Source organism: Heterodontus francisci, chromosome 36, assembly GCF_036365525.1.
Source record: "Heterodontus francisci isolate sHetFra1 chromosome 36, sHetFra1.hap1, whole genome shotgun sequence".
NCBI classification, from domain to species: Eukaryota; Metazoa; Chordata; class Chondrichthyes; order Heterodontiformes; family Heterodontidae; genus Heterodontus; species Heterodontus francisci.
The window spans coordinates 17,593,494-17,619,321 of record NC_090406.1 but is presented as its reverse complement, the minus strand read 5'-3'; positions in this window follow the sequence as shown (position 1 = coordinate 17,619,321).

The window sequence follows — 25,828 nt, the reverse complement described above, 5'->3', positions numbered from 1 at the left end:
TCAATGCATGTTGGCTGGACCCAGTTGAAAATTTCAAATGGTCGTAACTGGTCTCAACTGAGTTAAACTGGAGACAGCTGGGATGACTTGTGGCCTCAACTGATTTTAACTGGAGCCAGTTGGGATAACTAGCAAGTATAACTGGAAGCCAGTTGGGATTCCAGTTGTCCAGTTGTAGACAACATTTTCCAGCCGACTTAAACTGGAATCTGTCAACTTCACTGTGCCAGTTAACGCGTTAACTGGTAAATGTGGATCCAGTTGTCAAATGTGCATGTTTGAGCCAGAACCAGTTGAAGCTAATTGGAGCCAGTTTACATGTAGCTGGTTTAACTGAAACATGCATATGGAGATACTGAAAGCAAACTGACATTCTCACATCCTACGAATTAATTTAAAAAAAATGTAATGTGGAGTTACTCCTTTAAATGCTATGTACTCAGGACTAGAAGGCTAAAGACTACTGTAGATTCCTATTAATTTCATCATCCCACAAGTGTTATAGATTATTACAATTCCATTGACTCCCAATGCATAGCCCCACACAGTCACTAACACTGCAGAATATAAACACACACGCGTCTCTTCAACCAAACACAGCAAACATCCAGTTTTTTCTTTGTGAATCTCTGTATCTGCACCTCGAAGTTTGGCTTCCTAACCACACGGAGCCAGCTCAGCACTTCAGTCATGAAGCAATATTGAGCCATGAGGGCAAATTTGTATGGGGACAATGGGCCAGCTTAGTGGATGTTCCTGGGCCACAGTCTAATCACTAAACAATGCATTCTCTGAATTACCATGAGCAGTCCTTTGAGAAATTTGGGTGATTTAGCAGAGGTCTGGAGCTTGCGCCTGGGCAGGCTATGTCACTTCCTATATACCATTGGAATGGTGCTGTGAGATGAAGGCCAGATAACTGGCATGTACTGTTGTCCTGAGAGCTGCTCCCACCCACTGTCATTCTCACAGCCCCTGGAGCCTGAAGAAATCTGATGAGTGGGGAAGCAAATTAAACCCAGTGTCCATTGGACTGTGCTATCTTCCGTATATGTCCTGACTTTCAGTCAAAGTCTACATGAAGTATGAAATAAAAATAGAAGATGCAAAAATGCACAGTAAGTCAGTCTGTACTTACCCATTGTCTCTCGAGACAAGGAGGCCAAAGATACCCAAAAAGAGGAAAGATGGGTTAATGATTCAGGTGGAGACCCTTCATTAGAACATTTAAGTTGCTTATGTTACTGTCCAACAGTGATTACACTTCAGAAAAGTACTTCATTGGCTGCAAAGCACTTTAGGAAGCCCTGAGGTTGTGATAGGTGTTCTCATCCCGTCAGTTGCACTCAAATCTCAGTGCTGTAATATTGCCATTTTTTTTTCTTTTCACATTCTCCTATGAATTTTCAATTTTTGCAATTTTTTCTCTTTATGCCCCCACATGGCGTGTTCAGTTTTTCAGATGTTTGATGAAAACTGCACAGAATGCAATATTGCTACTCAAAAATTCTCTCAATTTCTGTTGTTTAACACACAGTGATTTACAGCATTAATATTCAGCTCCCATTCTCAGAATAAATCATTAAACAAAACCTCATTAGATCGCTAAAAGTATTAGTGTGCCTGTTCCTATAAAGGTGGACTGTATCTTTTTTTTATTCTTCCATGGGATGTTGGCGTCACTGGCAAGGTCAGCATTCATTGCCTATCCCTAATTTCCCTCGACAACTGATTGGCTTGCTTAGCCATTTCAGAGGGCAGTTAGGAGTCAACCACATTGCTGTGGGTCTGGTGTCACATGTAGGCCAGGCCAAGTAAGGACAGCAGATTTCCTTCCTGAAAGGACATTAGGTGATCCAGATGGGCTTAATTGAACCATTACTGAGACTAGCTTTCAATTCCAGATTTTTTAATTAATTAGTTGAATTTAAATTCCACCAGCTGCCATGGTGGGATTTGAACCAATGTCCCCAGGATATTAGCCTGGGTATCTGGATTACTAGTCCAGTGACAGTATCACTACGTCACCATCTTCCCTCTTGGTAAAAGGTGGGGTCCGCGCAGTCTGCCCAGAGGATTCAACTCCATGGCATGGGTTGATCATGTGAGGGTTCGGTGGATCTCCTCTGCTGGGCCCGCCACCTGCTAGGCATAGCCGTTGCCAGGCGCACTTCCTCCGCTAGGGCATGTAACCATTAAGAGGATCATACTAATTATGACTTCTGCCTTAGACTCTTATGTACTGCACAGGCCTGAATCACCCAACTTGTTAACCATCATCCATTAAGAATGTATTTCTATTCCCAATAAGTTTCTTTTGGGCCTCCTTATCTCGAGAGACAATGGATACGCGCCTGGAGGTGGTCAGTGGTTTGTGAAGCAGCGCCTGGAGTGGCTATAAAGGCCAATTCTAGAGTGACAGGCTCTTCCACAGGTGCTGCAGAGAAATTTGTTTGTCGGGGCTGTTGCACAGTTGGCTCTCCCCTTGCACCTCTGTCTTTTTTCCTGCCAACTACTAAGTCTCTTCGACTCGCCACATTTTAGCCCTGTCTTTATGGCTGCCCGCCAGCTCTGGCGAACGCTGGCAACTGACTCCCACGACTTGTGATCAATGTCACAGGATTTCATGTGGCGTTTGCAGACGTCTTTAAAGCGGAGACATGGACGGCCGGTGGGTCTGATACCAGTGGCGAGCTCGCTGTACAATGTGTCTTTGGGGATCCTGCCATCTTCCATGCGGCTCACATGGCCAAGCCAACTCAAGCGCCGCTGACTCAGTAGTGTGTACAAGCTGGGGATGTTGGCCGCCTCGAGGACTTCTGTGTTGGAGATACGGTCCTGCCACCTGATGCCAAGTATTCTCCGGAGGCAGCGAAGATGGAATGAATTGAGACGTCGCTCTTGGCTGACATATGTTGTCCAGGCCTCGCTGCCATAGAGCAAGGTACTGAAGACACAGGCCTGATACACTCGGACTTTTGTGTTCCGTGAACAGGCTCCAGAAGCTGGCCGAGCGCGTCTACCCTGAGGCACAGTGTGGCTTTCGTGCAGAGAGATCGACCGTTGACATGCTGTTCTCCCTTCGTCAGATACAGGAGAAATGCCGTGAACAACAGATGCCCCTCTACATTGCTTTCATTGATCTCACCAAAGCCTTTGACCTCGTCAGCAGACGTGGTCTCTTCAGACTACTAGAAAAAATCGGATGCCCACCAAAGCTACGAAGTATCATCACCTCATTCCATGACAATATGAAAGGCACAATTCAACATGGTGGCTCCTCATCAGAGCCCTTTCCTATCCTGAGTGGTGTGAAACAGGGCTGTGCTCTCACACCCACACTTTTTGGGATTTTCTTCTCCCTGCTGCTTTCACATGCGTTCAAGTCCTCTGAAGAAGGAATTTTCCTCCACACAAGATCCGGGGGCAGGTTGTTCAACCTTGCCCGTCTAAGAGCGAAGTCCAAAGTATGGAAAGTCCTCATCAGGGAACTCCTCTTTGCTGACGATGCTGCTTTAACATCTCACACTGAAGAGTGCCTGCAGAGTCGCATTGACAGGTTTGCGGCTGCCTGCAATGAATTTGGCCTAACCATCAGCCTCAAGAAAACGAACATCATGGGGCAGGATGTCAGAAATGCTCCATACATCAATATTGGCGACCACGCTCTGGAAGTGGTTCAAGAATTCACCTACCTAGGCTCAACTATTGCCAGTAACCTGTCTCGAGATGCAGAAATCAACAAGCACATGGGTAAGGCTTCCACTGCTATGTCCAGACTGGCCAAGAGAGTGTGGGAAAATGGCGCACTGACACGGAACACAGAAGTCCCAATAAGTATTATCTGAATAAAGCTAGTGATAATAATAAATACTTATGAAGCTCAATATTACTAAATGTTGCACACAAATCTGCAGTAGTTTCAATCTATTAAGTCTAACCATTGTTACGACCTCAGAGAGATTGTTAACGTCAAAAATATGAGATATGAACCCCCAGATCAATTTAACGAACTACACAACAGGATTTCACATTTTAAGACTTCTGTTATAAGACTGCACTAAAATAAATACCCAATTAACTAAATAGTACTTTGGAAATAGCTGACATCCCAAATTACAAACACAAATATTTTCTTTGCTTATTTAAACACTTGAAAACCTCACACCACACTTATGCGTTACACAGTCCTTTTTGATGACAGAATCCTTTGCAGTTAAAAGACCCAAAATCCTCCCAGTTGCAATGGGTTGGATCTCCCAGACTTTTCAAAAATCAATATTCTCTTCACTCACTTCTCCGAGCACTTCCGACCTCGATATCCATGATTAATGTGATTTCTGGTGATCCCTTGGGTCCTTTACTTCTCTGCAAGCTTCAACTCTCAAAACAGATTCAAGTCTTCACAACCTTTTGCTGTATATCTTCAGAGAGCAGGCATTTTCTCTCTCTCTCTCTCTCCAGCTGCCACCATTGGGTGTCTTCTCTTACAGCTTGCCTTGAGGCCGCACCATGATGGGTTCCTTCTTACAGCCTGCCTTGAGGCCAGAACCATTGGTTCCTTCTCTTACAGCCTGTTTGCCTCCAGAAAGTCTATTCAATTTATCTAGGCTTAGAAGGCAATCGTTTATTGTTCTACTCCAAAATGCAGAGACCATAATCTGGGTTTACAAAGTCACTTAGGCCTTTCCATTGTCCCCAGGTGCTAACACCTGCCTGGTTAAGTTGCAATTTCTCAATTACTGACTCCTTGTTTTACAACCCAAATGTCTGGTAGGGCGAAACCCATTGTTCTTCAGGTGTTAGTGGTTGCAGTCTCTGTTTTTTCAGAAGATAATCTGATCTGTGTTCCCTGTCGTCCTGGTAATCTTTCACAGAGTGGGGATGAACTCACCTGACCTTTTGGACTCTATCTTGAACTTTTAAAAATCACAATCTTTAAAACATAATCATGTTACAAGGTCCAGCGTTCATAACACCACGCATTCTTAGTGCCTGGTCGTTCCTTGGATGGGATGTCGATCAAATGGGCTGCTTTGTCCTGGATGGTGTTGAGATTCCTGAGTGTTGTTGGAGCTGCATTCATCCAGACAAGTGGAGAGTATTCCATCACACTCCTGACTTGTACTTTGTAGGTGGTGGACAGGCTTTGGGGAGTCAGGAGGTGAGTTACTTGCTCCAGAATTCCCAGCCTCTGACCTGCTCTTGTAACCACAGTATTTATATGGTTTCTCCAGTTCAGTTTCTGGTCAATGGTAGCCCCCAGGATGTTGATAGTGGGGGATTCAGCAAGGGGAGATGATTAAGATTCTTTATTGTTGGAGATGGTCATTGCCTGACACTCGTGTGACGTGAATGTTACTTGCCACTTACCAGCTCAAGCCTGGATAGTGTCCAGGTCTTGCTGCATGTGTTCACGGACTGCTTCAATATCTGAGGAGTCGTGAATGGTACTGAACATTGTGCAATCATCAGCGAACATTCCCACTTCTGACCTTATGATGGAGGGAAGATCATTCATGAAGCAGCTGAAGATGGTTGGGCATAGGACTGGACCGTAAGGAACCCCTGCAGCAATGTCCTGGGGCTGAGATGATTGGCCTCCAACAACCATGACCCAACCAGTGGAGAGTTTTTCCCCTATTTCCATTGACTCCAGTATTGCTGGGGCTCCTTGATGCTACACTTGGTGAAACGCTGCCTTGATGACAAGGGCAATCACTCTCACCTCACCTCTTGAGTTCAGCTCTTTTGTCCATGTTGGAGTAAGGCTGTAATGAGATCAGGAGTTGAGTATCCCTGGCAGAACCCAAACTGAGCATCAGTGAGCAAGTTGTTGCTGTTTAAGTGATGCTTGATAGCACTGTCGACAACACCTTCCATCACTTTGCTGATGATCAAGAGTAGACTGATGGGGCGTTAATTATCCAGATTGGATTTGTCCTGCTTTTAGTGGACAGGACATACCTGTGCAATTTTCCACATTGCTGGGTAGATCCCAGTGTTGTAGCCGTACTGGAACAGCTTGGCTAGGGGCGCGGCAAGTTCTGGAGCACAAGTCTTCAGTACTACAGCCAGAATATTGTCAGGACCCATAGCCTTTGCAGTATCCAGTGCCTTCACCTGTCTCTTGATATCACATGGAGTGAATCGAATTTTCTGAAGACTGGCATCTGTGATGATGGGATCCTCAGGAGAAGGCCGAGATGGATTATCCACTCGGCACTTCTGGCTGAAGATGGTCACAAATGCTTTAGCCTTTTCTTTTGAAAGAAGAGGAAAAGGTGAGCGTATGTGAAGGACAGGGAGGATAAAATCTGATGAAGGTAAATGTCAGTAAAATATGAAACCTGTAGACCAATGTTCTGGCGTCCCTCCTCTCTCACAGGAAGTGCAGGGGGCAGGACCATTGCGCCACTGGAGTTGACCCATCCCAAATTACAAGAACAAGGGCATTTAAATAGTTAGGAAGGATGGCTAACATCTATCCTGGCACAGCACAATGCCCACCCTGACTGCCTAGCAGAAAACCTTGCTGGTTCAATGGGGTCAGTCAGAGGCCCTGATTGGGCTAAAGAGTTTGGTGACATTTTTAAATTCATTGCCCTGAAAGGACAGTAGGGCCTGCCTTGTAAAGGTAACTAGTCCCCTTTGGGATCAATTATTTTGGTTGGGAAGTATTTCTGGAGCCTTTGAAAGGCCATGACTGGAACTCATGCCAGCTCCCAGCTGGTGTGACTTCCGCTGGGACCAAAGAGGAGGAGATAATGAGAACACCTAGAAATGCTTCCAGACTTGCTGAAGACACAATTAACACACAAATAATATCTTTTTTAAAATGGCAGAAAATCTGAAAGAAAATGAAAGCATTTAAGACACTTTTATTCTTACACTTTATATAAACAATTCCGAAGTGATCTGTATTTCTTTACTTTGCGAATAATCAGTGCAAGACACTGTGAAAAGTTTTGGTGTACCCAGGGTTAATCTGTACAAAGCAACAAATCGGTTAGAAAACAGTTATGTTTTCCCTCTCCCCACTACATTCCAGGTTAAATACCCTTTCTAGACAGTGTCTGGGAGAGACAGATCCTCCTGTGAACTATTTTTCAGCAGCTCACATTGTGGTTCATCCACTTCCCTGTACTGCTAGGTTTGTTGGCAAGACATTTTACAGCTATTTAAACCACAACATCCAGAAACCATTGATCCTTGGGTGATAGCATGCAAGACTTTCTCAATTGTCCATCTTTCACATGCTAAAAATGTGTCTAATTAGAATTTTAACCAGAATAGGAGATACTTTTTCCATTCTTCAAATAATCATTTTCTGCAAAAATGTGCTTTTAAATTTTGGAGAACACAACAAAAAGCGACAGATAGATGATGCAGACAATCGTGTTTAATCATGTTGAAAAGCCTACTTTTATATTTTAATCTAAGATAGCAATAACCATTAGGGGATGAAGAGAATATCTTCAAATATGATAATGCCTCTTGAAGGGGGAATTGGTAGGACTTAATTTATTTTTAGGCTTGGGCCTATTCAGTGTTGTTCCTAGTGGGAACCAGACTTAATGGGTTGAATCTTTACTGGGGAAAAGTCAGGTTTTGGGTTAAAGTGTCCGAAATCTGTTTCCTGGGGTGGCGCAGTGGTTAGCACCGCAGCCTCACAACTCCAGGGACCCAGGTTTGATTCTGGGTACTGCCTGTGCGGAGTTTGCAAGTTCTCCCTATGACCACGTGGGTTTTTGCCGGGTGCTCTGGTTTCCTGCCAAAGATTTGCAGGTTGATAGGTAAATTGGCCATTGTAAATTGCCCCTAGTGTAGGTAGGTGTTAGGGAATATGGGATTACAGCAGGGTTAGTACAAATGGGTGGTTGTTGGTCGGCACAGACTCAGTGGCCCATAGGGCCTGTTTCAGTGCTGTATCTCTAAATAAATAAACCTACCCATAAAGGACATTAGTGAACCAGATGGGTTTTTAACAACAATCCAGTTGTTTTCTGGTCAGCATTAATAATACGGGTTTTTAAATTCCATATTTATTTACTTAATTGAATCTAAATTCCCGAGCTGCTATGGTGGGATTGGTACACATACAGTTCAGGGTACAGTCCTACTAGGCCATTAACAGAACCAATATGCAACCATACCCTTGCAAATATCTCTCTACAGGCAAAATGGCAGAACTACAAGTGATACAAGTGGATTTTCAAAATAGGCTATTTCTGACTACTTGAAGAATCGACTCTGCCCTAAAATTCCTGAATATGTGGCTAGAAATTACTTGGGTAATATTAACGAATGGACACTTGAAGGATTTGCATGATAACTTTCATCCAATAGTTTAATGCAGGCATTAAAAGGTTTAACATGTCCACCAAGGTAGCTGAGAAACAAATACATGCAATTGTGTTAAGCATTCATCTGCTTATTTTGTCACCAATCATTTAAGGCTATGGTGATCCCATGGGAGAAGCCCCAGCCTTTTGAAGATTAACTAATCATTAAATCTGAAAGGATGCTAAGAGTAATCAGAATGGCTACCTACAATTCTGGCAGGTTCCGTGACCATGTGAGTTGTAAGGTTGCTTCATACAGGAATGCTGCACAGCTTAGCCTTATGCTAAACTTACTTAAACCAATCAATAATAACAGAATACAAAAGAATATCTTAAAATGCTGCTCTGATAATGAAAACCAAAATAAAAAATTAATTGGATTGATTGTTCACTAAATATTTATTTGTCTCTTAAAACTGTTAAATACAGAGCTCACAATAGATAAAGAAAGGGAATCTCACACTGCCACAGCTTGAAGAGGGAATAATGAATAATATGTACCAATCGACATCTTAGCAATACAATGTTAGGTTGAGTGCAGTCTCCTCTATATTGGGGAGACCAAATGCAGATTGGGTGATCGCTTTGCAGATCACCTCCGCTCGGTCCGTAAGAATGATCCCGAGCTTCCGGTTGCTTGCTATTTTAATTCTCCACCTTGTTTCCATGCCCACATTTCTGTCCTTGGCCTTCTGCAGTGTTCCAGTGAACATCAATGCAAGCTCAAGGAACAGCACCTCATTTGCTGATTAAGCACTCTACAGCCTTCTGGTCTCAATATTGAGTTCAATAATTTCAGACCATGAGCCCCATTATTTTTTGTTCATTTATTTTTTTATATATATATTCTTCCTTTTTATTTATTTTTTTAACCATGTTCTAGTCTTACACTTATTTTTCATGTTTTTGGTCTTATACAGATCTGTTCATTATTCTGCCATTAGCACTCTCTCTGGACTCATGCTTTGTCTTTTGCTACTACTATTTAGCATTCCATTTGTTCCATGGAATCTGTCATTTAAACTCTCCCCCCTCTGTCCTATCACAGTCCTTCCTTCTTGTTCTTCTTCCCTCCCTTCCTGCCTGTCACTTGCTCAAAGACATTTCTAACTTCTGCCCGTTCTGATGAAGAGTCACAGACCTGAAATGTTAACTCTGTTTTTCTCTCCACAGATGTTGCCAGACCAGCTGAGTATTTCTGGCACTTTCTGTTCTCATTTCAGAGTTCCAGCATCTGCAGTATTTTGCTCTTATTTTAATGCTAAGTTGAGGATTTGCTAATGAGCATTGAGCTATTCCCTGGGAGCTGATGGTTTTCCAGGATGTAACACTTGTAACAGAATGCTGAACTGATATCAGGTGTTGAAACTCCAAAGCAGTTCACATGAATCTAAAGATCTAATTTCATGATATTGGGGAAAAGTGAGAATGCTCTGGCCCAATGTGCTCAGGCTAGCCTGTGACTACTTTGAGAAAGCTAGTCTGACCCAGTTTTCCAACAGAAGTCCTTGGGCAGAATCTTTCAGCCTTGGTGAGATCAGGAACGGAGGTGGACGGGGTCCGCAAATACCAGCGCCAACTGATGTGCCTGGTTCCCAACCCACTTCCCGGAACCGACTATTTGTACCGAGCCAGGCTACCCAGTCCCTCAAGACAGATAGCCAATTTGTTTCATCAAGAGTCTTGTTAACCGGGGTAAAGGGGACTGACTGGGATTTTCCAGTCGGCCTCTAGTTTCCTATGCGACAGGGGGGCAGTTTAACTGCCTGGAGGTGGGCACTCAGCGACAGGCCAGGGAGACCAGCGCTCCTGGTAGGCCGACAGGCCCTCTCAGCCTGCCTGCGTGCAGGTGCAGCCAAAGGCCACCCTGTGGAGGGATTCCCACCACACCCCTGACCCCCTACATGGTGGCCTGCTGTTTTTTCTGTTTTTTATTTAAATTTTTAAAAAAGTTGGTGAGACGGCACCTTCATCTTGAAGTACCCTCTCAGTTAATCACCCTCTCTATTGCAGGCTGTTACTCCTTTCAAACTGGAAGGCTGCTGATTGGACAGGGACCGGGGGAATCCCAGTCAAACTCCCAAAGGGTGACTGTTTACCCCCCAAGGGCGGGTTTGGGATCCAGAAACAGTCCCGACTCCTGTGTCCCACCTCCAAAACGAAAATTTAGCCCCTCTGTCTAATTTCAATAGACTACAAGTGCAGGAACAACTTGTCCAGAGACCGTGGCTTGTAGCACACCTCATTGGCGATTGAAACATAAAGCATATTGCCCCTGACATGTAACATTTCAGATATTGTCCTTTTGCCAATTCTCTTTCATTGTGCTCAAGCTGCATGACACACTTTTGCCCCATACGAATGGGGCAGATGTTCAGGCTTCCAGCCAAAGGCCCTCCTTTGCATCTGTGAGTTTCTTAGTGTAGTCAGCAGAGGTTAGCCTCGGTCTCAAAGCACTATTACTCCCCACCCTGTTTTCTGTCCTACCAAAAATGTCATTTACTGATGATATTATGGCCACTTCCTAGATAACAGACATTGAGATGTGCAATCATATTCCTGTGGTTCGATACTACCTAATTATTGATTGCAAACTCTTTCTTTGCATGCAAATCATTGAACTGATGTCAAGATTTGTGATGACCTGACAACCCCTGTAACACCTTGCACTCAAGGGATGTCTACCACCTAGTGAAAGTTCTGCATCTCTTCTACCTGAAGCCACATGTGCACAGCAATAATGAGGAAGGTGTTGCTCCTTGCAGACACAGCATCTGTCATCATGCCACTGTAACTTTCACATTAATAGCAAGCACTCTTCTTGTTCCAGATGTTGTCTGCAGGTCACCCTACAGCACATGCTCAGCTGTATGGTAAGCTCGGTAAAGGGAAGTCTCCTTTGATATGTTCTGAAAAATCAGAAAAAGTAGGAGCCAGGGTACTGTTAAGTACAGGCTAAAGGACTCAAGTGTCATTTTACCTGCATTTACTGGCACCTCACGAACTCCCTTCGCTTATCTGATTCATCCAGAGGCAACCGGGAGAATTCCGATGGAACTTCAGGACCATGCAAATCAGGCCAGGAGCAAGGCCTCATTTGTGGCCACAAAATTGCCAGTTGGGAGGCTGGCAAAGAATATTTCTGCTCAGCACTTCGTATGGGGCAATTTCAAAGACCCACAAAGCAGTGTTGACAGCACAAACAAAAATGCAAATATAGCAGAGTTTTTAGCAAAACTAATGCAACAGGCAATATGCAGCAATATTTACCAGAAAATGCAAAACTATAAATTTTGGAGCTAATCATGACATTTCCTGACCTTTAAGACACTTGCTTTAGTGGGCTGAGACCCTAGGGTACCAGATGTTCCTATTCAAAAAGGATGAGCATTTGGCAATGTAGGTGAAAGACCTAACTTGAATCAATATTAGCCGTGCAATTCCATGAAGGTCCGATCAGTCTCCCACTGAAACGGGTCAATTTCCTTACCTTCTCCCATTCCTTCAGAAATGCCCATTTTCAGCCATTTATACCATTTTCCTGGGGGTCCCACCAGTCTCTCACTAGAGTCCAATGGAATTTCAGGGGCATTCAGGCTAGTAGCACAGCCTCACTTGTGGCTCCAAAATTTCCCATTGACAAATCAAGGATGCCAATTTCCTTAACCCCTCCCATTGCCATTAATGGCAGCAGAAAGCCTGCCCCACAGTGTGCCAATGGTTGAGCTTGTCTATACAAAACTTCACTTGCATCAATGTTAATTATACACAGGCAATGAACTGACTCAGATGGCCTGTTTCTAGACCACTGCAAATGATGCCATAGGGCTGAGCACCACTCACTGAGAAATCACATGCCTGTAGGACTTGATTGTCTATGGGGCAAGTTTTTTGCTGGCATTGCAGAGGCAATAGGAGAGGGTAAGGAAATTGACCATTCAATTTCTCAATAGGCAATTTTATGGCCACAAGTGAGGTGGTGCTATTAACACGCATAGAGTCATAGAGTCATCATGACACAGAAGGAGACCATTTGACCCATTGAGTCCATGCGGCTCTCTATAGTTTTCACTTGAATTTAATGCTCCTGAAATTCCATGGCAGGAGCGGGAGTGGTTGTGGAGGGCGTGTCCTAGATTCCTGCCATGAATCTGACAGGAAACCAGTGGAACCCACCTCAGAGAAACAGTAAAACAGTATAAACTGCTGGAAGTTCCATTTGTCCAGGAGTACGGACCAATTAGTTTAACATCAGTGGTGGGTTATGTTTTAGAAACAATAATCATAGAAAAAAAATTAATAGGCATTTGGAGAAATTTCAGTTAATTAAGGAGAGCTAGCATGGATTTGTAAAAGGCAGATAGTGGTTGATTAATCTAACTGAATTTTTTGATGAAGTAACAAAGAAGCTTGATGAAGGGAATGCAATGGATGTTGTCTATATGGATTTTAAGAAAGCACTTGACAAAGTACCACATAAACAGATGGTTAACAAAATTGAGGCTCACGGAGTAAAAGGGTCAGTGTCAGCCTGGATAAAAAAATTGACATAAGGGCAGCAAACAGCAAGTCGTGGTAAATGGATGTTTTTCAGACTGTAGGATGGTGAGCAGTGATGTTCCCCAAGGGTCAGTGCTAGGATCACTGTTTTTATTGATATATATAAATGATTTGAATATTGGGATACAGAGTAAAATTCTAAAATTTGGCAATGGTACTAAACTTGGAGGTATGACAAATAATGAAGATGATACCAATCAACTGCAACAGGGGAGATGGTGGCATAGTGGTATTGTCACTGGACCAGAAACCCAGAGTATTGCTCTGGGGATATGGGTTTGAATCCCATAACAGCAAAAGGTAACATTTGAATTCAATTAATATATCTGGAATTAAAAGCTAATCTAATGATGACTATGAATTGATTGTCATAAAAACCCATCTGGTTCGCTAATGTCCTTTAGGGAAGGAAATCTGCTGTCCTTCCCTGGTGTGGCCTACATGTAACACAGCAATGTGATTGACTTGTAAATTCCCTCTGATATGGCCTACCGAGCCATTCTATTGGATTAAACTGCTACAAAGTAAATAAGGAATGAAGCAGACCACCCAGCATCAACCTAGGCACAGGAAATGACAATGTCAGTCCTCCAAAGTTCTCCTTACTAACATCTGGGAGCTTGAGCCAAAGTTGGGAGAGCTGTCCCACAGACTAGTCAACCAGCAGCCTGACATAGTCCTGCTCATGGAATCATAGCTGACTGTTGTCAGACACTGCCATCACAATCCCTGGCTATATCCTCTCCTACTGGAACAGTGGTATATAGTTGGGAGGGAGTTGCCCTGGGAGTCCTCAACATTGACTCTGGACCCCATGGCAGTGGGGCAAACTGAAGTGATTTATGACTAACTCCTTATAGGGATGAAACCAAATCAAGCGGACATCCCTATGAATCTCCCTTAATTAAGTTCAAACTAGACAGATTCCTGCAGACACTTATTTAGGTCTGAAGAACTGAACTAGTCTTCCCCTAAGGAAGAAAACTAAGAAAGAATATTACTACCTTTCGGAGAGACTATTTAAAAAAATAATTATAGCTAAGTCATAAATATCCCAGATATTTTAAGGGTCTAGGAAACTCTCTTCAATAAGTATCTCCCCACTTAAGGAGACACAGAGAGGGGATTCTTGTAGTTGTGTACAGAATGTTACATGAGATGATTTATTAACTTTTATATATTTATTAAAGAATTGAACATGCAATACACTTTAAGTGGCTAAGTATACTACAATATCAAAGATTACCAAGAGATGTAAAACATCATCTTATTTCTAAAATAGAATCCAAAAATTCAACCTTGACAATGTTACAGCAAAATATCTTAGAATATCCATCAAAATTTAAAGTAAACTTTTACCTTAAATTCCCTGAGTTTACAAGACAAAACATTCTCAGTTAAGAGCAGAATTCTCTTGTCATGCAGTCAGCCATAGGCTGAGAAGCATTGATGAGGAATTCAATACTTCTGTTTTTTTGATTCAAAACTCCTGTGTTTATACTGTTTCTAATCTATCATCTCATCTTTTAGAATGTAGGTATTACCATTCTGTCTGTGCTTTTCCTGCTTTTGATATCCATATATGGTGATATCATTAGCTACCATTCCCACTTAGTTTATTTGCTGGAAAATCCCTACTCTTGAAGTTGTGAGCTTTTATTTGGTCAAAATGTTTATAATTGGATTTACTTGGCATCATAAGTACCATTCCATTTTGAAACTTATCATCTGTAATTGGCTTTTTATGGTACCTAGTACCATGCTCTTGAGTCAGTCTATCTATATCACTAACGCTATCAACTAATTAAGTTTATAGTTATCAGTACTTACCTCACATAGGATATCTCAGTGTGTTTCATCTTCTAATTCCATTGTGGCAGAGACCTTGGAAGACCTCAGAATAGATGTTTTATTTAAAAGGTGTTTCTGGTTCATATTCTATTGTAAGAGGGATGTTTATCGATTTTGAACTCTGCCCTTAAAAGGGAATTTCAGTGAGTCTTGAAAACTGACCATTTATTCAATCTTTAATTCTAAAAGGTATAATGTATTAATTATATCTAAATTCTACCTAATTAAGCCTATTATACCTTTGTTTCACCACAAAACATGGGTAGTCCGGCACCCCCCACCCCCCTTAGCTGATGAATCAGTACTCCTCCATGTTGAACAGCACTTGGAGGAAGCAATGAGAGTGGCAAGGGCACAGAATGTACTCTGGATGGGGGACTTCAATGTCCATCACCAAGAATGGTTTGGTAGCACCATTGCTGGCTCAGTCCTAAATGCCATAGCTGCTGAACTGGATCTGTGGCAGGTGGTGAGGGAACCAACAAGCAGGGAAACATACTTGACTTCGTCCTTACCAATCTGCCTGTCCCAGATGCATTTGTCCATGACAGTATTGGTAGGAGTGACAACCGTACAGTCCTTGTGGAGATCAAGTCCCATCCTCACATTGAGGATACCCTCCATCGTGTTGTGTGGCACTACCACTGTGCTAAATGGGATAGATTTTGAACAGATCTAGCAACTCAAAACTGGGCATGCATAACGTGCTGTGGGCCATCAACAGTTGTAGAATTGTACTCGACCACAATCTGTAATCTCATGGCCCGGCATATCCCCCCACTCTACCATTACCATCAAGCCAGGGGATCAACCCTGGTTCAATGAAGAGTGCAGGAGGGCATGCCAGGAGCAGCACCAGGCAAACCTCAAAATGAGGTGTCAACCTGGTGAAGCTACAACCCAGGACGACTTGCATGCCAAACAGCGTAAGTAGCATGCGATAGTCAGAGCTAAGGTCTGCAGTCCTGCCACATCCAGTCGTGAATGGTGGTGGACGATTAAACAACTAACTGGAGGAGGTGTCTCCATAAATATCCCCATCCTTAATGATAGGGGAGCCCAGCATATCAGTGCAAAAGAAAAGGCAGAAGCATTTGCATCAATCTTCAGCCAGAAGTGCCAAGTGGATGATCCACCTCAGCCTCTTCCTAAAGTCCCCAGCATCACAGATGCCAGTCTTCAACCAATCGATTCACTCCACGTGATATCAAGAAACAACTGAAGGCACTGAATACTGCAAAGGCTATGGGCCCTGACATCATTGCAACTGCAGTACTGAAGATCTGTGCTCCAGAACATGTCATGCCCCTAGCCAAATTGTTCCAGTACAGCTACAATACTGGTATCTACCCAGCAATGTGGAAAATTGTCCATTTATGTCCTGTCCACAAAAAGCAGGACAAATCCAACCTGGCCAATCATCACCCCATCAGTCAACTCTCAATCATCAGTAAAATGATGAAAGGTGTTGTCGACAGTATCATCAAGCGGCACTTGCTTAGCAATGACCAGCTCAGTTGACACTCAGTTTGGGTTCCACCAGGGCCACTCAGCTCCTGACCTCATTACAGCCTTGGTTCAGACATAGATAAAAGAGCTGAACTCAAGAAGTGAAGTGAGAGTGACTGCCCTTGACATTAAGGCAGCATTTGACCAAGTATGGCATCAAGGAGCCGTAGCAAAATTGAAGTCAATGGGAATCAGGGGGAAATCTCTCCTCTGGTTGAAGTTGTACCGAGTGCAAAGCAAGATGGGTGTGGTTGTTGAAGGTCAATCATCTGAGCTCCAGGATATCATTGCAGTTGTTTCGCAGGGTCATGTCCTTGGCCCAACCATCTTCAGCTGCTTCATCAATGACCTTCCTTCAATCATAAGGTCAGAAGTGGGAATGTTCGCTGATGATTGCACAATGTTCAGCACCATTCACGACTCCTCAGGTATTGAAGCAGTCCGTGAACACATGCAGCAAGACCTGGACAATATCCAGGCTTGGGCTGATAAATGGCAAGTAACATTCACGTCACACAAGTGTCAGGCAATGACCATCTCCAACAATAGAGAATCTTAATCATCTCCCCTTGCTGAATCCCCCACTATCAACATCCTGGGGGCTACCATTGACCAGAAACTGAACTGAAACCATATAAATACTGTGGTTACAAGAGCAGATCAGAGGCTGGGAATTCTGGAGCAAGTAACTCACCTCCTGACTCCCCAAAACCTGTCCACCATCTACAAAGTACAAGTCAGGAGTGTGATGGAATACTCTCCACTTGTCTGGATGAATGCAGCTCCAACAACACTCAGGAATCTCAACACCATCCAGGACAAAGCAGCCCATTTGATCGACATCCCATCCAAGGAACGACCAGGCACTAAGAATGCGTGGTGTTATGAACGCTGGACCTTGTAACATGATTATGTTTTAAAGATTGTGATTTTTAAAAGTTCAAGATAGAGTCCAAAAGGTCAGGTGAGTTCATCCCCACTCTATGAAAGATTACCAGGACGACAGGGAACACAGATCAGATTATCTTCTGAAAAAACAGAGACTGCAACCACTAACACCTGAAGAACAATGGGTTTCGCCCTACCAGACATTTGGGTCGTAAAACAAGGAGTCAGTAATTGAGAAATTGCAACTTAACCAGGCAGGTGTTAGCACCTGGGGACAATGGAAAGGCCTAAGTGACTTTGTAAACCCAGATTATGGTCTCTGCATTTTGGAGTAGAACAATAAACGATTGCCTTCTAAGCCTAGATAAATTGAATAGACTTTCTGGAGGCAAACAGGCTGTAAGAGAAGGAACCAATGGTTCTGGCCTCAAGGCAGGCTGTAAGAAGGAACCCATCATGGTGCGGCCTCAAGGCAAGCTGTAAGAGAAGACACCCAATGGTGGCAGCTGGAGAGAGAGAGAGAGAGAAAATGCCTGCTCTCTGAAGATATACAGCAAAAGGTTGTGAAGACTTGAATCTGTTTTGAGAGTTGAAGCTTGCAGAGAAGTAAAGGACCCAAGGGATCACCAGAAATCACATTATTCATGGATATCGAGGTTGGAAGTGCTCGGAGAAGTGAGTGAAGAGAATATTGATTTTTGAAAAGTCTGGGAGATCCAACCCATTGCAACTGGGAGGATTTTGGGTCTTTTAACTGCAAAGGATTCTGTCATCAAAAAGGACTGTGTAACGCATAAGTGTGGTGTGAGGTTTTCAAGTGTTTAAATAAGCAAAGAAAATATTTGTGTTTGTAATTTGGGATGTCAGCTATTTCCAAAGTACTATTTAGTTAATTGGGTATTTATTTTAGTGCAGTCTTATAACAGAAGTCTTGAAATGTGAAATCTTGTTGTCCAGTTCGTTAAATTGATCTGGGGGTTCATATCTCATATCTTTGACGTTAACAATCTCTCTGAGGTCGTAACAAAGGTTAGACTTAATAGATTAAAACTACTCCAGATTTGTGTGCAACATTTAGTAATATTGAGCTTCATAAGTATTTATTATCACTAGCTTTATTCAGATAATACTTATTGGGAATAGAAATACATTCTTAATGGGTGATGGTTAACAACGACTCCTCAGATACTGAAGCAGTCCATGCAGAAATGCAGCAAGACCTGGACAATATCCAGGCTTGAGCTGATAAGTGGCAAGTAACATTTGCACCACATAAGTGCCAGGCAACGACCTTCTCCAACAAGAGAGAATTTAACCATCTCCCCTTGATGTTCAATGGCATTACCACTGCTGAATCCCCCAATATCAACATCCTTGACCAGAAACTGAACTGGAGAAGCCATATAAATACCTTGTCTACAAGAGCAGGTCACAGGCTAGGATTCCTGTGGTGAGTAATTCACCTCCTGACACCCCAAAGCCTTTCCACCATCTACAAGGCACAAGCCAGGAGTGTGATGGAATACTCTCCTGGATGGGTGCAGCTCCAACGACACTCAAGAAGCTCGACACCATCCAGGACAAAACAACCCGCTTGATTGGCACCCCATCTACAAACATTCACTCCCTCCAACACCAATGTACAGTGACAACAGTGTGTACCATCTACAAGATGCACTGCAGCAACGCACCACGGCCCCTTAGACAGCACCTTCCAGACCTGCGACCTCTATCACCTAGAAGGACAAGGGCAGCAATTACATGGGAACACCACCAGCTGTAAGTTCCCCTCCAAGCCAGGCATCATCCTGACTCGGAACTATATCGCCGTTCCTTCACTGTCGCTGTCCTGTAACTCCCTTCCTAACAGCACTGTGGGTGTACCTAAGACACACGGACTGCAGCAGTTCAAGAAGGCGGCTCACCACCATCTTCTCAAGGGCAATTAGGGATGGGCAATAAACTCTTTCCTAGCCAGCGATGTCCACATCTCATGAATGAATAATAAAGAAAGGACATAGATAGGCTAGCGGAATAGGCAGACAAGGGGCACATGGAATTTAATACAGAGAAGTGTGAGGTGATGCATTTTGACAGAAGGTATAGGGAGAGGCAAAATATACTTAATAACATAGTTCTAAAGACTGTGCAGGGACAGAGGGACCTGGGGGTGCATGTGCATCGATCTTTGAAGGTGGCAGAACATATTGACAGATTGGTTAGTAAAGCATATGGGTTCTTGGGCTTCATAAATAGAGGTATTGAGTACAAAAGCATGGAAGTTTTGCTGAACCTTTATAAAGCTCTGGTTAGACCACAACTGGAGTATTACGTTCAGTTCTGGTCACCACACTTTAGGATGGATGTACAGAGGTAGGAGAGAGTACAGAAGTGATTTACCAGAATGGTTCCAGGGATGAGGGATTTTAGCTACAAGTTTAGGTTGGAGAAGCTGGGGTTGTTCTCTTTAGAGCAAAGGAAATTGAGGGGAGATTTGTTTGAAGTTTGTAAGATTATGACAGATAAGGTAGACAAAGATATTCTGTTCCATATCGGCTGATGGTATAAGGATGAGGGGACACAAATTGAGGTTGCGGGCAAGAGATGCAGAGGGCAGTCTAGGGAAATAAACTTGCAAGGTTGCAGGGATAGAGGACAGGTGGGGTATGGGACTGATTGGATTGCTCTACAGAGAGCTGGCATGGACTCGATGGACTGAATGGCCTCTTTCTGTGCCCTAATGATTCTATGAGTTCTGGCATTTCAGTGGGAGACTGATCGAACCTCCATGGAATTTCAGAGCCAATATTAATTCAAGTTTATTTCTTTCACCTAAATTGCCGACTGCCTTGATTGTTCATCCATGGGCACATAACTCCAGGACTACACCCCAGAATGTCCTGTGTTGCCCGTTCTCTCTGGGTACTGCATCAGGCATTCAGTCCTTATATCTGTCTACTCAAAGGCTTTCAGCTTCCCTGCTGGAATCGTCACTCCTCTTTTTTACAGCTCACTTGGATTACTTTACTGTGAATGCAAATTGACCGTGTGGTAATTTGGGAGTTTAAGCCTGTGTGCTACTATTTAAAACATTGGGCCACACAGTCATTTCACAAACCCTTTCAACGAAAGAAAACCAAAAAATATAAAAATGTAGCAGTCTCATTATCGATGCTGATGTGAGAAGGCAATCTCTGCATTTTTGGTCACTTCATCATGCAAACTTGAGCAGCATATTTAAATGTATTTAAATGTATCTACTGACAGAGAGACAGGAAGAAGGATGGCTAAATTGATGGATGAATGAGTAATGGATAGACAGATGGCAAAATGAATGGATAAATTATTCGCTGCAGGGCAGTCTACAGTCTCAGTCTTCCATATAAGAAGCACACTGAGGAGGTCTGTTCCCTGCTAAAGCTGATGTCAACCCTGATTGATTTTTATTTTAGATGAATGAGCTCAAATCATTCTCTGTGAATGAGAATAGCTTTGCAAAGTGTGGTGCATCTTTAAATAGCAAGACTGTGTAAAGTCTTGGTTAACAAAAGAATGCTAACAATATAACCTGTAAAGTTTCAACAACTATTTAACTGAAATGGGGAAAACTTTATTGCTAAACTATTCACCCCAGCGTTATCTAAGCAAATGTTTCGGTCCTACTTTCATCGGTAAATGTGTTTGGTTGCTCAGAATCTAGTTAAAAATCATTGGAAACATTAAAGCTAAACACAGCAGCAAACGTCCTTGAAAGAGACATGTCAAATACTGAAGAGCAAATGGATTGTTTCACCTTGACTCGTTAAAGCCTTTATGCCCTCTTTAACTTGTTTTCTCCACCTCCAACCACCAAAAAATATAATTTCACGAAAACCCACACTTAGTATTATTATATATCAATATTACAACTGATCAATTTCCTGTGACATTAAACCTAGGGAGCCAAGAACAATTTAGTCTTCAGGTAAAATGGGATTATAGGGCAGGGATAATTGGACCAAGGCACACAGACATAAATCTATTCCTATTTATAAGTCATATACTCTTCTTATTTTTATATTTCCATTATACATTCCTATGATCTCATTAAAATGAAATCTGCCTTTATGTTATGCAGTGATTACCCTGTCCTGCCATTGGACATACTGCAAGATTGAAAACCATGGCACCACAGCACCATCACTGGTAGGAGGGCATAATTACAACAAAACAAGTTTACATAGGTTGGTTCCATGATAAATGCTATACTGCTTATATTATAAATATTCAAGCTCATGAGCATAATTTACATTTTAACTTTGTTGCTGTTCTAGTCAGTAACTACATTTTCCAAGTTTACTTTGTTCTGAGCAGTCACTACTCTCCATATTATCGTTCCATCTGAGTTGTTCAATGTTGGAGATTGTCAGTGGAAATGTTAGCTCCACATGTTATTTCCCGTTTTATTATTCAGGGCACTTGGCTGGTGGCATTAACGGCACTTTCTGACAAAAGGTAAAAAAAGCATTTGCATTTTTATCTAATGGTCAAAAACTTTGTGTCGATGCTGCATGAAAAATAAGGGTGATTGAGGAAAGATAACGTATGTGTGCTTTAGCCCAGATGTGACATCTTGGCCTGACTCAATGGCTGCTTTTGCCTCAAGAAATAATGGGCATTCATTCCAACTTAAAGGTCGATTTAGGGAATGAATCAGATAGTTTCTCATCCTTTAAGCGCATGGTTTTGATGAGCTTTCCTGTTCCCTCTTGTCCTCATATGAGCCAGTCTCCTGTGTGATCCTATTGGGTTACCGCTGCATTAGTTAATCAAGCAGGTCAACGTATCTCTGACCCAGGAATAGTAACAGCAGACATAATCAGATTTCCCTAGGATCCATGGTGCACTTAATTGCATGCATGTGGAATTATATACTCCTTAAGTGAACAGAATCACTCTCAGCCAGATAGCAATTATTTAACAGGTATATTTGTACAATTTGTGTTACAAGGGATACCATTGCATATACATTTGCTTATTACAGATTTTTATTATTAATAAGAAACTGCAAATGGGACATGACAATTTCTAAACCATTGTAATTTAGTATAACTAAAAAATTGAAGTACGGCTCGATGCACTTCACCCAACTGTCATACTTCAAATGTCAACCTTGATGGTGAGCTTTGGCAAGCTATTCAATATGGAAGGCATCTGAAATAAGCCTCACTCTATGCTGCATCATCCAGTAGGGGTCACTGAGAATAGCATTCGGAAACAGAACCTCCCTAGTACAGAGATGCTGAAAGCAATCATCGCGATCTGGTCTGTATGGCTCAGTCAATTAAAATTAAATTAAAAATTCAAATGAATGTGGATTTAAATATTGCCATGCCTTTCTTTTTTGTTGACCATCCACTTGGTGGACCACCTCATACTGAGGTACTCTGGAAAACAGCTCTGTTCATGGGTTCTGTATTGCTCTTCTGTTAGCAGCCAGCATCCTCTTCACCCACATGAGGAGAGTCTGGAATGTCCCATTGTCCTCCCAACCTGGCCACTGTTATGAATAACATTTCAGGACACACAAGGAACAGTTCAGATACAAAGGCCCCGATATTTACGATAAGGCATGGAGGACGAAAACATTGGGATCGCATTGAGGCCTGCGATGCCAATGTCCTACCGAATTTAAAGGCACCACCTCATTATAAACCGTTTCTTATGCCAGGCAGCCGGCGAAATTAACAGGACGGGAAAACCAGCGGCAGGAGGCCCCAGCCGCGGGTCCTTGGGGACAGTAGCCAGCAATTGGGAGAGTGGAGGGCCAGAGATCAGTGCTTAGAGGAGGAGGTCAACTGTGATCATGGCTTGGAACCATTGCTGCTTTGAGGGATGGGGGGTTAAGCTTCCCAAGGTCTGGGAAAACAACTCCCAATTGCACTGGGAGCCTGATTTAAGTATGTTAAGTTATGAATTATGAATTATGAAGATATGAAGCATCCGGCCTCTCCACGGTGGTACACACGCACTCAATGAAACCTGCCGCTGTGAAAATGGCTTCAGGCGCACATGTGGTGGGTTGGAGACGCATTCCCCATTAAAAAATGTTGAAGCCCTCCCCGGGACCCTCTTCTGTCCATCATTGTGAGGTTAATGTGTGTTTCATACCACAGCTTGTATTTGCCCAGTTCCTGCAGGACCCTGTACTTTGACCTTCTCCCACTGTTTCTCACTTTCATTGGTTGGACTGTACTAATGTCAGATACAAAACATGGAGTGAAGTCATGCGCCACAAGTGGGTATATTGATTTTAGGAACAATTTATATGTGTGTAGTGTGGATTGAACCAGCAACATTTCAAGTGAAAATTTTATCTATTTCTCAGAAAAAAACTTCAAAATTATTTTCCTAATAACTATAATTATGCAATCTCATTGACTTCTGCTACAGTAGTCTAAATTTGCTATAAATATTCAGCCAAGAGCTACTGTCTGCCTATTATTTCAATGCATAAAATGCTAATTTTCACTGTCCTAATACCTTTCAACACTGGGTGGCAAAGCTAAGAAAAGTCCGGCCTCCTTTACCTAATCTTGAAATTCCACAGAGCACTATATTGAGCACACTGGTTATGTCAATTCTTATGTGCAACATTTTAACTGTATTTCTATACCACACTTAACTTGTTAAAACATCTCAAGCTGCTTCACAGGAGCATACCAAACAACATTTGACACTGATAGGTTAAGTGAGTGAGCAAAGACCTGCTAAATAGAGTATAATGTGGGAAAGTGTGAAATTGTCCACTTTGGCAGGAAGAATAAAAAAGAAGTATATTATCTAAATGGTGAGAGATTGCGGAGCTCTGAGATGCAGAGAGATCTGGGTGTCCAAGTGCATGAATCACAAAAGGTTAGTATGCAGGTACAGCAAGTTAATAGGAAAGCTAATAGAATGTTATCGTTTATCACGAGGATTGTGATAGGGAGGTTATGCTTTAGCTATACAGGGCATTGGTGAGACCACATCTGGAGTACTGCGTACAGTACTGGTTTCCTTATTTAAGGAAGGATGTAAATGCGTTGGAGGCAGTACAGAGAAGGTTTGCTAGACTAATACCTGGAATGGGCAGGCTGTCTTACGAGGAAAGATTGAACAGGCTAGGCTTGTATCCACTGGAATTTAGAAAAGTAAGAGGCAACTTGATTGAAACATGTAGGATCCTGAGGGGTCTTGACAGGGTGAATGTGGAAAGGATGTTTCCCCTTGTGGGAAATCTAGAACCAGGGGGTCACTGTTTAAAAATAGGCTGCATTTGTTGATAATGCAACCACTAGGTGGCGCAGTACTTGCACATGTACAAATGCAGGCTCTTCAACTGAAACATCAGTGTCTGTGACGTTCAGGCAGCTGCCAGGATTAAAGATGGCGCTGCTCAATTTATCACAGGAAATGCTTATGGCTAGATCGTTCTAGCAAACGAACCCTACATTAAGTTGGATGAAAGCCCAGTAATATGCTACTATGTAGTTATAGGATACTAACTGTAATCCTCAGATCCATTTAATATTCCAGTAATCCTATTAAATACAAAAGGAATTTTATGATTGAATTTCCATTGGAAGTTAGTGAATTGGCACCCCAATCAATGGAAAAGAAAATCGGGCAGAGTATAAAATGTGCTACCAATTTGTTATTTTGATTTGTTTATATGACTGACCAGGATTGATTTCACCTGAACTCAGCCTCTCACTCCTGCCCCACTGGCCTCTCTCACCCCTCGGCAACTCACTTTCTCCCCCTCCTCCCTCCCAGCTGCTTCCTCCTCTCAGCCGCTCACTGCAGACCTTGCTGCTCCCCCCCACTCCCATGCTCGATTGTACCCCGCTCGCACCACCCCGCTCCCTGGTTGTTCGCTCCCCGCTTCCCCGCCCTCCAGCCGCTAGTTATAGGCCGTGCCGCTTCCCTCCTCTTGGCCACATGTTCCAACGTTTTATCAGTCACCATGTGCTGCCCAAAGAAGCAAAGTGGGCCGCAAGGAGCGTAGGAACGAGTGGCCGAAAGGAGGGAAGTGGCGCCGCAGGGAAGTAGCGGCCGGAGGGGTGAGGGGTGGGGAGCGAGCGGCTGGAGAGTGGGGTGGCGCAAAGCGAGGAACAATCGGTCAGGGGAGTTGGGGGGGGTTGGTGGGGAGCAGCGAGGTCTGAAGTGAACAGCTGAGAGGAAGAAGCATCGAGGCTTGGAGCTACTTGTCGAGGGAGAGCGGCTAGTGGGGGCAGGAGCATGTGATGGGGATCGAGATCCAGCCTCAATTTCCCATTCAGCCGCTTCCTCCAGCCGAGTGAGGGGCTGGATACCCAATGACGCTTTAATGCGTATGCGCGAAGATGGACCAGGCACGGATACGCGATGACGTAATCCCGTGCATGCGCCACTTAGTCCTGGCAAGATGTAGCTGCACATGTGCGCCACTTGGCACACCCTAATAACGTAAGCAGTCCACCGCGTTGTCAGGAATCACTTTGTTAAAAATAAGGGGTCGCCCATTTAAGACAGAGATGAGGAGAATTTTTTTCTCTCAGAGAGTCGTGAGTCTTTGGAATTCTCTTCCTCAAAAGGCGGTGGAAGCAGAGTCTTTGGATATTTTTAAGGCGGAGGTAGATAGATTCTTGATAAGCAAGGGGATGGAAGGTTAT